This window comes from Leptodactylus fuscus, chromosome 1, assembly GCF_031893055.1.
Source record: "Leptodactylus fuscus isolate aLepFus1 chromosome 1, aLepFus1.hap2, whole genome shotgun sequence".
NCBI classification, from domain to species: Eukaryota; Metazoa; Chordata; class Amphibia; order Anura; family Leptodactylidae; genus Leptodactylus; species Leptodactylus fuscus.
The window spans coordinates 57,214,284-57,226,624 of NC_134265.1; positions in this window are offsets into that span (position 1 = coordinate 57,214,284).

Consider the following 12,341-nt stretch of genomic DNA (forward strand, 5'->3'; position numbering starts at 1 on the left):
GGCAATAAAAAGTTGTTTCTACTCTTTTAAGCAGATTTGCAAAGTTTTGCATGCAGTGTGTGGGATTCACGTGTTCAAGATCTGTTCCCTTAAAATCTACGTGAGTCATACATACACCTGCCATTGCTAGGAATTGTGTGATGTTTCAGGGCTTCTTCTTATTAGATGTGAAGTTTTAATAATTGCTTTATCACAGTCAGTGTCTTTTTTTTTTTTTTCTCAAATTAGTCAGAGGTTTTGTCACTGACATAGACTACCAACTAATAGATGCTGGACAAGTTGCAGACATTTCAAGGAGAGGCAGAGGTACTGCAGAAAGATGACTCACCAGCAAATGGCTTTGTAGCTCTTCTTTGTATATCACAGCATACTGATAAATCTCTGAAAAGGGCAAGACAACTCAAGATGGCTTTTATCCTTTTAGGTATTCATGTGTTCTTTCTATAGCACTTCATACCATATCCTTCTATGCCTTTTTGTAGTATTAACATTACCACCTTTAAACGATACAACATTTTACTATGGATTTTCCTGGTTAAAGAGCACTCAGGAGATTTACTATGCAGAGAATATTTTACAGGGAGTCTATCACCTCGCCCAAGCATACTCGACCACTGCAATACAGAGCACATTACACGGATACACATCATATCTTCTTTTTATGTAGATTGTGTGCCCCATGCAGGGCTCATATAGGAATCCCAATGTATATTTTTCCTATCAGTATGTCTTTGGAGTATGGGAGGAAATCCACGCAACCATGGGGAGAACATACAAACTCCTTGCAGATGTTGTCCTTGACAGGATTCAAACCCCAGACTCCAGCGCTGCAAGGCTACAGAGCTAACCACGAGCCACCGTGTTGCCCCACACATCATATCTTTGTTATGTATGACACTTTTGCAGATTTGAAGAAAACAGCTTTGCAGTATTATGCAAATCAGGCAGTTGGTGCAGTGGGGGCGGACTCTCAGCTACCTAGAACACTGCTCTTGCCACTCAGACCCCTACCATCTCCTGCCTATGCAAATCTAATCCTGCCAATGCTATGTTGTCCATCGTACATGAGCTGCAAGAGCTGAAGGCCCGCCCACAGTGCACCAAATGCTTCATTTGCATAACACTTCAAAAAGTGACATATATAACAAAGGTAAGTTGTTTACCATTGAAATGTGCTCTGTAATACGATGGAGGCAGTTGAATATTCTTTGGGGAGATGATAGACTCCCTTAACGTCTGTTTGCTGGAGTATACATTGCTGTAATTTTCTGCAAATTTATCGCACATCACACTCTAATTGGTGACTTTTTGCTGTTCAGTCTGCAGGCAGCATATTATAGAGCAGGAGGAGCTAAGCAGATCGATATACTGTATAATTTAGTAGGAAAGATCGAGTATAAGTTAGCATTTGTCTGTTGAAATCTCTTCTCCTACGTTGAGGAGTCAAGGGGGTGGACCGATCTGTGATTGACAACCTCAACTCATTGACCATACTGCCCAACCATCCCAGACTAACCAGTATAGTCCCAGACTTTGGGTCCTGTCCCGCACACTGGGAGAAATATCTTGGTGTCAACTCATCTGCGTCTTTTCTGCATCATCTTCTTCTCCTGAGTACAAGAATGGTGAATCAAGGAGCCATCCAGTTCCTGCTTTACCATTCAGCCCCCATCTTTACTCCAGGGGCTGCAGTCACGATGAAATGACATCACTCATATTGTGCTGGCAGCTCCCTGAAGACTCTGGGAGAAGAGACTGCAGAGAAGATCAGCAGGAAATAGGGCTAGGTGAGCATTAGGGTTTTTTATTTTTTTTATTTTTACACTGTGGTGGCAGATGAAAGGGAGGCATTATATTCTGGGGGCAGATGAAAGGGAAACATTAAACTCTGAGGCAAATGAATGGGCTGGAGTCCTGGGTTCAAATCCAGCCAAGGACAACATCTGCAAGGAGTTTGTATGTTCTCCCCGTGTTTGCGTGGGTTTCCTCCGGGTACTCCAATTTTCTCCCACACACCAAAGACATACTGATAGGGAATGTAGACTGTGAGCCCTATATGGGACAGTGACTGACAATATCTGTAAAGCGCAGCGGAATATGATGGCGCTATATAAGTAATAATAAATTATACTCTGGGGCAGATAAAAGGTAGATATTAAACTATGGGGGCACCAGGCAATATACTCTATGGGGCACAAAGAAATGGATGGGAATGGATGGAGTCAAAGTAGAGGTGGATGGGCCTAAATTTGCAGTGGCGTGCACAGTGTGCCACCCATTCCCTCCCTCTTTTTGTCCTTTGATAGTTGGGAGGTATGTCATTGACTGTGCATAGAGATAGCTGTCAATCCTTGATAGGACCGCCCCCTTGATTTCCAAACATAGAAAAAGCAGAGATTTTAGATAAATGACAAGTTATACTTAATCTTTTCCCACAAAATGATATGCCAATCTGCTCAGCTTCTCCTGCTGTATAACATGCTGTATTACAGTCCTATGAAAAAGTTTGGGCACCCCTATTAATCTTAATCATTTTTTGTTCTAAATATTTTGGTGTTTGCAACAGCCATTTCAGTTTGATATATCTAATAACTGATGGACACAGTAATATTTCAGGATTGAAATGAGGTTTATTGTACTAACAGAAAATGTGCAATATGCATTAAACCAAAATTTGACCGGTGCAAAAGTATGGGCACCCTTATAATTTTATTGATTTGAATTCCCCTAACTACTTTTTACTGACTTACTGAAGCACAAAATTGGTTTTGTAACCTCAGTGAGCTTTGAACTTCATAGCCAGATGTATCCAATCATAAGAAAAGGTATTTAAGGTGGCCAATTGCAAGTTGATCTCCTATTTGAATCTCCTCTGAAGAGTGGCATCATGGGCTACTCAAAACAACTCTCAAATGATCTGAAAACAAAGATTGTTCAACATAGTTGTTCAGGGGAAGGATACAAAAAGTTGTCTCAGAGATTTAACCTGTCAGTTTCCACTGTGAGGAACATAGTAAGGAAATGGAAGACCACAGGGGCAGTTCTTGTTAAGCCCAGAAGTGGCAGGCCAAGAAAAATATCAGAAAGGCAGAGAAGAAGAATGGTGAGAACAGTCAAGGACAATCCACAGACCACCTCCAAAGAGCTGCAGCATCATCTTGCTGCAGATGGTGTCACTGTGCATCGGTCAACTATACAGCGCACTTTGCACAAATAGAAGCTGTATGGGAGAGTGATGAGAAAGAAGCCGTTTCTGCACGTACGCCACAAATAGAGTTGCCTGAGGTATGAAAAAGCACATTTGGACAAGGCAGCTTCATTTTGGAAACAAAAATTGAGTTGTTTGGTTATAAAAAAAAAGGCGTTATGCATGGCGTCCAAAAAGAAACAGCATTCCAAGAAAAACACATGCTACCCACTGTAAAATTTGGTGGAGGTTCCATCATGCTTTGGGGCTGTGTGGCCAATGCCGGCACCGGGAATCTTGTTAAAGTTGAGGGTCGCATGGATTCCACTCAGTATCAGCAGATTCTTGAGAATAATGTTCAAGAATCAGTGACGAAGTTGAAGTTACGCCGGGGATGGATATTTCAGCAAGACAATGATCCAAAACACCGCTCCAAATCCTCAGGCATTCATGCAGAGGAACAATTACAATGTTCTGGAATGGCCATCCCAGTCCCCAGACCTGAATATCATTGAACATCTGTGGGATGATTTGAAGCGGGCTGTCCATGCTCGGCGACCATCTAACTTAACTGAACTTGAATTGTTTGTCCAAAATACCTTTATCCAGGATCCAGGAACTGATTAAAAGCTACAGGAAGCGACTAGAGGCTGTTATCTTTGCAAAAGGAGGATCTACTAAATATTAATGTCACTTTTCTGTTGAGGTGCCCATACTTTTTCACCGGTCAAATTTTGGTTTAATGCATATTGCACATTTTCTGTTAGTACAATAAACCTCATTTCAATCCTGAAATATTACTGTGTCCATCAGTTATTAGATATATCAAACTGAAATGGCTGTTATAAACACCAAAATATTTAGAACTAAAAATGATTAAGATTAATAGGGGTGCCCAAACTTTTTCATAGGACTGTATACAACAGAGACAAGGGGCAATACCCGCAACTCCACTGATCATGGCCATTAACCCCGCTATTGCTTTGGTCAAACATTTGTTGTGCAAATCTCTGAAGAGATAGTTTTTGTCAGTGACAAGCCCCAAAACTTTTTTTTGGAAATTTTTGCAAAATTAGTAATGAGCACAGTAGGGGCCACTGTGGGGAATTGCGATGTGTGGAGGGGCCACTGTAGGAAATGAGGCTGTGTGTACATGGGAAAAATTACCATGTGGGAACCAGTAAAGGATCATTTTACAGCGCGGGTGCTAGGAAAGGGGGCGCTATGCCATGTGGGTGTAGGGGGAACCAAATCAAAAGTTGCTATGGAGCCTAGATTTTAGACTCCTAGACTGGGTCAGATATGTTATGCAAAAAAAAATTAGATAAATAAAAAATGAATGGTGTTTTATAGTTAAACTAGTACACCAAAATTTCCACCTTGCTTTGTATGTACAATATTGGGAACAATGATTTAGATTCTATGCACAGGCCTCTTTATGAATTAGGCTCTCCTATCCTCCGTGAGTCAGAATTTCAACTTGATGTGTATGTGGAATATAATTTATGTCAATTTCTGTTATCCATTATTTTATAATGAATAATCTGCCGAACCACGTGTGGGCCTATCACTCCTGCTATGCCCCTCCCCCTACATGGCCACTTGTCAAATTGGAAGGTGGGAGAAAAATCTGTAAAAAGTCCAAATTTTGTCCTCCCCCCAAAAAAATCACTAATATATAGCTCAAATGATCACAGGCAGGAAGTGATGGACATGTGTCTTTTTATACCTTGATACAAGACGTTGTTACTATATTAATATATTGTGCCAGCAGTAACTAAGCAACTTGGAAAGAAGATATGTCACGTTGCAATATGTTTAAAACTAAGTGACAATTGTCTTGAGTTCAGGAACAGAACAGGAGATATTTATAGAGAGGGTGGAAATAATTTAGCAGGTACTGTATCTATCAGCATTTCTAGGTACCGTATTTTAGGCACATTCCACTACTCCTGACTTTGCTTCTGTTACCTTGGTATAAGCTATATAATAATAATTAATATACATTACATTTTCATTCAATTATGGGAGGAAAAAAACCTAAATATTTCACGTCAGGCTGCAAATTGAGAAGTGCAGCTTTATTAATCCTGCCATAGTTAGACAATATAAATTTGGACTAGTCAGTCTAAAGATGAGCTAAATTTATCAGAGCGGCTCATGTTGGATGATATGTATAAAATATTGCACTTCTTTAAAGATTTTTCTCTAATTTTATCTATTGCTTGCATTATTTTGCAACAAGTTTTTGGATCATTTGACATTACTCCCGAGTCAGGTTTTGTTGAACAAAGAACAGTATCTAAAACATGTTTTTTTTAATTTTTTTTAAAAAGTAGCCTATATTTTAATCATGCTTTACAGTGTGATCGGGGAACGCCCCCTCCCCTCCTGATAATACTCGTCTATGGACAAGCACTGTGAGCAGCGGGAGGGGGCGTTCCTCCCCACTCACACTGTACAGCGCTATTGGTGCTGCTGCGGAGAAGGACGTTCCTGACTGACTGTAAAGCGCTACAGTACCGGGGTTGATAGCTCTTTACCCGGGGCACAGATCGGGAAAGCCGACAGTGTACTGAATGCAGCGCACTGTCGGCTTTCCAGCAGTATATAAAACTGCCTGTGCCCTGGACCATGAAAAGTCCTCTTTAAAGAGATTGTCCAGGCTAAACAATATTTTATCATTAGGCCAGGGGAGGGTCAAATTTTTATTTTTTTTTAAATAGCACACTCTTCCAGGGCGCTTCGGTCAGGTTAGCTGCCTTCTTGCTGATGAATTTCTTGCTGGCTGTGAAATCCCAGTTTTGGAAAAGCAGCTTTTTCTGTTGCAGATTTTGCTGCGTTTTTTTTTTTTCTTTGCCGAGTCAAACCTAGGAATACTTCCAAAGGGAGAAATATCTAGGATGTACTTGTACTTGTTTTTTTTGTTTTTTTGCTAAGCCAAGGAACACACCCTCTGACAGTACAGCGCTATAGACTCTACTGTTAGGAGGAGCCTTCCTCACATACTGTCAGGAACACCCTTCTGACACTAAAGAGCTACGGTAACGGCAACGATAGCTCTTCATCAGGGGCACATAATGGGAAAGCTTTTTTCAGCGCACTGTCGGCTTTCTAGCGGTGTATAAAAACCACGTGCCCAAGAACATGAGAGGTCCTTTTTAAGGAATTTATTATGGGGTACAGTGCACTTTTTGACCCTACAGTCATTTATTAACATTGGGTCATGAAAATGAATTTTTCTTTTCTAATAAAGTGAAAATTCCGGGGGGGGGGGGGGGGGGGGGGGGGCGTGGCTTGCGCTTGTAGCTGATAGCCGCATGTAGCTAGAGCTCTGCCCTGAGCCTGCTATATTATCCTGAATTCCAGCCTGAAACCTGTTGCCCCGGGTTCCTCCTGCTGTGGGACACATACCTGCTTCAGTCCCTCCAACTGTGGACCTCCCCTGCAGTGTCACCGGTCCCAAAGTCATCTGGAGTAGCTGCAGTCTGTTCTCACGCGAGGCCGGCAGCCATTTTCTGGATCCTCTGGTGTGGTAGCTTGCTATACATACCCAGCCTGCTGCCCGGACCCTGCCGCTAGCTGGGATCCCGGCTATTAACCTCCCGGACCTCTCCCGGTATCTACTCTTCTGTTTCCTCCCTGCTATGCCGTAGGAATGAATGGGCGCAGCCAGCGCGTAGGGGGTTAAGCGCTGGACGCCGGCACAGGCTGTGTGCTGGCGGCATCCATTCATTCCTATACTCATCAGCTCTGCTACATCTGAGATCTACATGTCAGATGTAGCAGAGCTGAGTATACAATAAAGAATCGATAGACAAGTCCACTTACCACTGCCACTCCCCGTCTGTTCTCTTCTTGCCTCTTCTCGGTCCGTGCACGCCCCTAGCTCCCAGGTTACTGTTACAGACCTAGGAAGAAGGCGGGGTTTGTGGCTTAGGAGAGTGTGGGCGGGTACTGTATCCGCCCACACTCTCCTAAGCCACAACAAGCCCCGCCTACTCCCAGCATCAGTAACACTAGCTTGGGAGGTGGGGGGCACATACGGTGCTCTGAAGACATGCGCAGTAGAAAGAAGAGGAGCGAGAACAGCGTGGATCGGTAGCGGCAGCTGGTAAGTAGACAACAGGGCGAATTAGGTAGCCGGGGGATTTTTAAATCACCACACAGCATGGATTCTAACAATTAAAGCTTTCAATTGTTAGATTCCATGCTGTGTAGTGAATAGGATCGTTTTTAAAATACGATCTCCGATTAGTAAACAACTCCCATTGACTTGCATTGGGATCGGAATTGGGATCGAGATCGTGTTCGAATGAAAAATGATCAGAAATCGGATTTCAAAATCGATCCTGAAAAGTCAAGATCGGCTCAACCCTACTCCTGAGGCTTCCCCCTCTGCTGTGTCTGTGGATGATGCTGAACCACCTTGAAACAGGTGACTGCACAGTTGCTGGAAGCGATCCAGGCTGGTACCTCTTCCCTAACTGGCAAAATTGAGGAGGTTAGAATTGACCTTGTCCTACTCCGTCAGGACTTTCAGACTTTACGGGGTAGGGTGGGCGAAGTAGAGGAGCGTGTTTCTCAGGTGGAAGACTCTGTTCAACCAATCCTTGCCAAAATTCAAGAGCTGGAACGGGCGGCGGCCTTGTGGACCCAAAGAGCAGATGATCTGGAGAACCGGTTGCACCGTAATAATCTGCGCATTTTGGGTCTTCCGGAGCGGGTGGAGGGTGTCGACCCCCGATCCTTCATAGAGAAATGGTTGCGAGATACTCTGCCAGATGCTCATTTCTCCCCCATATTTCCTGTTGAAAGAGCTCACAGGGTTCCTGCCAAACCCCCTCCTCAAGGAACCCCCCCACGTCCCCTGCTGGCCCGTCTTCTAAACAGCACAGATCGTGACACCGCACTACGAGCTGCGCGCCAAGTTGGAGAGATTAAGTTCAACAGAGCTACGGTGGAGCTATTTTCTGACTTCTCTGCTGCTCTCCAGAAAACCCAAGCATCCTTTGTGGCGGTTAAGAGGAAGCTCCGAGACAAGGCGATCCAGTATTCCATGTTTTACCCAGCCCGGCTCCATGTCATCCATGGCGACTGTTCCCTTTTCTTCACTTCTACTAAAGATGCGGAGGACTGGTTGTCCCTTTTACCTGGATCCCCACGGCGCTGATGTCGAATCCTGGTGGTGAGGGGTCCTGTTGGACCGTATGTCTGGACTTATCATTTTTGCTGTTCTGCATTTTTCATTCTGTCTGTTACACTTATTGCTCATTGACCTGGAAGCCTAAGGTGTGTTAACTGCCCTGGTTCTGCACCTTTTGGCTCTATTACATGAATATACTTTGCTTTTCTGCGCAAATTTCTTTGAGAGAGTGCCCAATAGCCCATCTGTATTAGGTGCGCTTTCTCCCTCGTTGACTGTAGCTACGAGACTGAACTGTCCAGTGTCTGCTTAATGCTTTCACGACTGTTTGCACTCTCCGTGGGTGTATTGTTTTATTATGTTTATGGTTTTTTTTGGTTACTGTTATGCCACATGCTGATTTGCTTTTTTGTCCCGGGACCCCAATTGTTGCCCTGTGCCCTTTGCCTGTGTTTCGGACTTTGCAGTTATAGGGAGATGTACTGTCATGGCGTTACTTACAGTGCTGCACCTCCCATCAGGCAACCTGAAGCGACCGCCAGGGCCCCAGGGAGGGCGGCATTTTTGCTGACCTAAGCCAGTCCAGGACAAGCTGTACTGGACTGGCTTAGGGTCAACGTCACTGGGCGGTGGATTGGGGAGGCCGCTGGAGCAGTGCTGCTCCAGCGGCCGCCCCTCACGCTCAGGCAGAGAGCAGGTCCTCTCCCTGTCTGCTCTCTGCCTGCTAAAGACGATCGCTCCGCTCGGCGCTGACGTCCGCTCTAGGCAGCAGAAAGGCATGGTTCAACCCTGGTTACTTAATGTTCTTTCGTGGAATGTGAGAGGTATGGGTAGTCCACGTAAACACTTCACTATCTTTTCCTACATTAGGCGGGTTCACCCTCACATTGTTTGTCTCCAGGAGACACATCTGGTATCGGAGACTGTTGGTTGGCTCCAGAAGCCGTGGGTTCAGTGGGCTGCTCATTCTATGCATACCTCTTTTTCTAGGGGGGTGTCTGTTCTGGTACATCACCCTGTACGTGATTTTGGGTGTATATTTGCCTCCTGCATGGGACCTGTCTGCACTTCAAGGTGCTGCTCTATTCGTAGCTAAATTTCCTGGGGCGATGGTCTTGTGCCTGGGTGATTTTAATCGGGTGATGAACAATGCTTTGGATAGATTCTATGCTGGTGTGGGTCCTCCGCCGTCTTCTCATCCCAACCCCATGGCCAGACTAGTTCGGGAGTTGGGGTGGCAGGACTTGTGGAGGACTGTGTTCCCTGATTCTCGGGTTTTCTCCTGTCACCCATAGACATGCCCTGTCCCATATTGATTATGCCTTTGGGAATGTTAAAACTTGTTCTATTTTACATTCTGTAGCCTATCTGCCTAGGGCGGTCTCTGATCACTCCCCTTTACTAGTTACTCTAAATCATGGGGACATGGTTAGGTTGCATCAGAGCTGCCGTATACATCCATTCTGGCTTAAATTATTTGCACCCAATGATAGGAAACCTGATCAGCTTCACGTTTTCCTGACTGTTAATACCCCTGACACCCCCTCCCCTTCTTTGAGAAAGCACCAAGGCATTTCTTTGAGGATGTATTCGTTCCTCTATTTCCTTCATTAAGCGGGAGTCCTCGCTGTTGGAGTCCTCCCTGGCGGCCCAGTGTACCTCTCTGGAAGCTGCTTATGTTGTCAATCCTACAGATGAGTCTAGATCCCAATGGCTGCAGGTGGGCAGACAATATTTACATGCACTTCATGACAAGGCCCGCAGGTCTCTATTCTTTAGTAAGCAGAAATTCTATGAACTTGGGAACCAGTCTAGTAGTTTGTCGGCCCATCTGGTACACCAAAACACGGCTATCCCGGCTATTCTTCGAATACGTTCCGGGACAGGTGAATCCCTCACTAGTGGCAATGACATCTGGGTTAGATTCCACCAGTGCTATAGTGACCTATATGGTTCCAAACTCGGGGTTAGTGACCAGGACCTGGCTACTGGCATCTGTTCAGACAGGCTTATCACAATGTCTAACGTGAACCCTTAACCCTCCTCTGTCTCCGCTCCCACATTTCCCCACATGATATGATGTCATCTCTTGCTAACTCCATAGGTCCAAGCTCCATCCACATGTTAAAGGACACGACTGTCGACGGCTCATAAAGTCTTATGTTTATGTAATGACAGTCACCTCTATTACAAAAGTGTCTGACCTCTGCATAAGCAATACCGCCCCTGCTACCTCTTGTGTCACCCCCTCTACCTCATAGATTGTAAGCTCTTGTGAGCAGGGCCCTCAGTCCCATTGTGTGAAATGATTTTCTTTGTAATGTGTTTTTCTGTCTGTATTTGAACCCTACAAATTGTACAGCGCTGCGGAATATGTTGGCACTATATAAATAAAATTTATTATTATTACTTAGATTCTATTCCCTTCACCTTGGAGGAGTTGACGGAGGCGTTGGCGGACATGGCAAGGGGGAAATCTCCAGGTCCCAGGTCGGCTCAATATGGGGCTATGCCCCTGCTTGTGTTGCTGAAGTGTTATGAATCTGCCTTTGAGGTCCGCAGTCTTCAAGAGTCCTTTTACGAAGCTACTATTGTTGTTCTTCTTAAACCGGATAAGGATCCGCTGGACTGTGGCTCTTATAGGCCTATATCTTTATTGAATACTGATTATAAACTACTGACTAAAATGTTGGCGAGAAGACTTAATACTGTGGTTCTAGATCTGATCCACCCGGACCAGACCGGTTTCATGCCAGGTAAATCCACATCTGACAACCTCAGGCGTGTCCAGGTGGTGACCCAGATTGACTCGGTCTCTTCGGAGGATTGGGCTGTAGCCTCATTGGATGTGGCCAAGGCATTCGACTCGGTCGAATGGCCTTTTCCTTTTAAATCCTTACATAGGTATGGGTTTGGGGTACGTTTTATTACTTGGATCTCCATTTTGTATAGCTCCCCCAGGGCGGCGCTGTCCATTAAAGGTTCACTGTCTCTGTATTTCACATTAGGTAGGGGCACACGGCAGGGCTGTCCTCTCTCTCCGCTGCTGTTTACTTTGGCTATAGAACCCTTAGCCTTACTTCTCCGGCAAGATCCTGTTTATAGGGGTATATCTATAGGCCCCCGGGAGGAGAGGACCGCGCTTTATGCCGACAACCTCCTCCTGTTCATGGCTGACCCCTCTACATCCCTGCCCTGAGCCATGGAAGTGATAAATACTTTTGGTAATTATTTGGGCCTGCGCACCAACTGGTCCAAGTCCTCTTATATGCCCATAGGTCGTACTCTGGCAGCAGCGGAGGGAGATGTAGTGTGTGGATTACTGGTGGTCTCAGCTTTCAAATATCTTGGAATTGTGATTCCTAGAGATTATAGGAGGTAACTGGACCTCAATATTTTCCCCTTCCTTTTGCACTTTCGCTCTAAATTCCAGACCTGGGCTGCATTACCATTGTCCGTAACCGGTAGAATGAACCTGATAAAAATGATCGTTCTGCCCAAATGCCTATACTCCCTTAGTAACTCGGCCGTGCCCGTCCCTCTCCGATTTTTTTAGACAGATGGACTCCTTGTGGACCTCTTTTGTCTAGGGACATTCTAGACCCAAATTACAATTGTCCGCTATCCAGAAACCGAAATAGCTTGGGGGTTCGTCACTCCCCGACCTGTTTCTTTATTATTTAGCGGGACAGCTCCATTTTTTAAAGCCCTGGCTCTCCCTGACCTGGTCCTCAGGCGCACCTGGCTCACCACCTGGACTTACACATACTGTGGACGGTTCTGGACCACTCTCGGCTGTTTAGAGGTCAGCTGCTGCCCATTCACGCCTTGGCGACACAGGTCTAGAAGCAAGCGTAGAAGTTGTCTTCATATTCAGACACCCCCGCGGAGACCCTTTTATGGGACAATCCTGGGCTACCTAATTTGTTTACACTACCTGATGCCAGGTCCTGGTCCAGATATGGAGTGTCTTCCCTGGCGGACATATACTCAAAAGGGGTGTTTGTC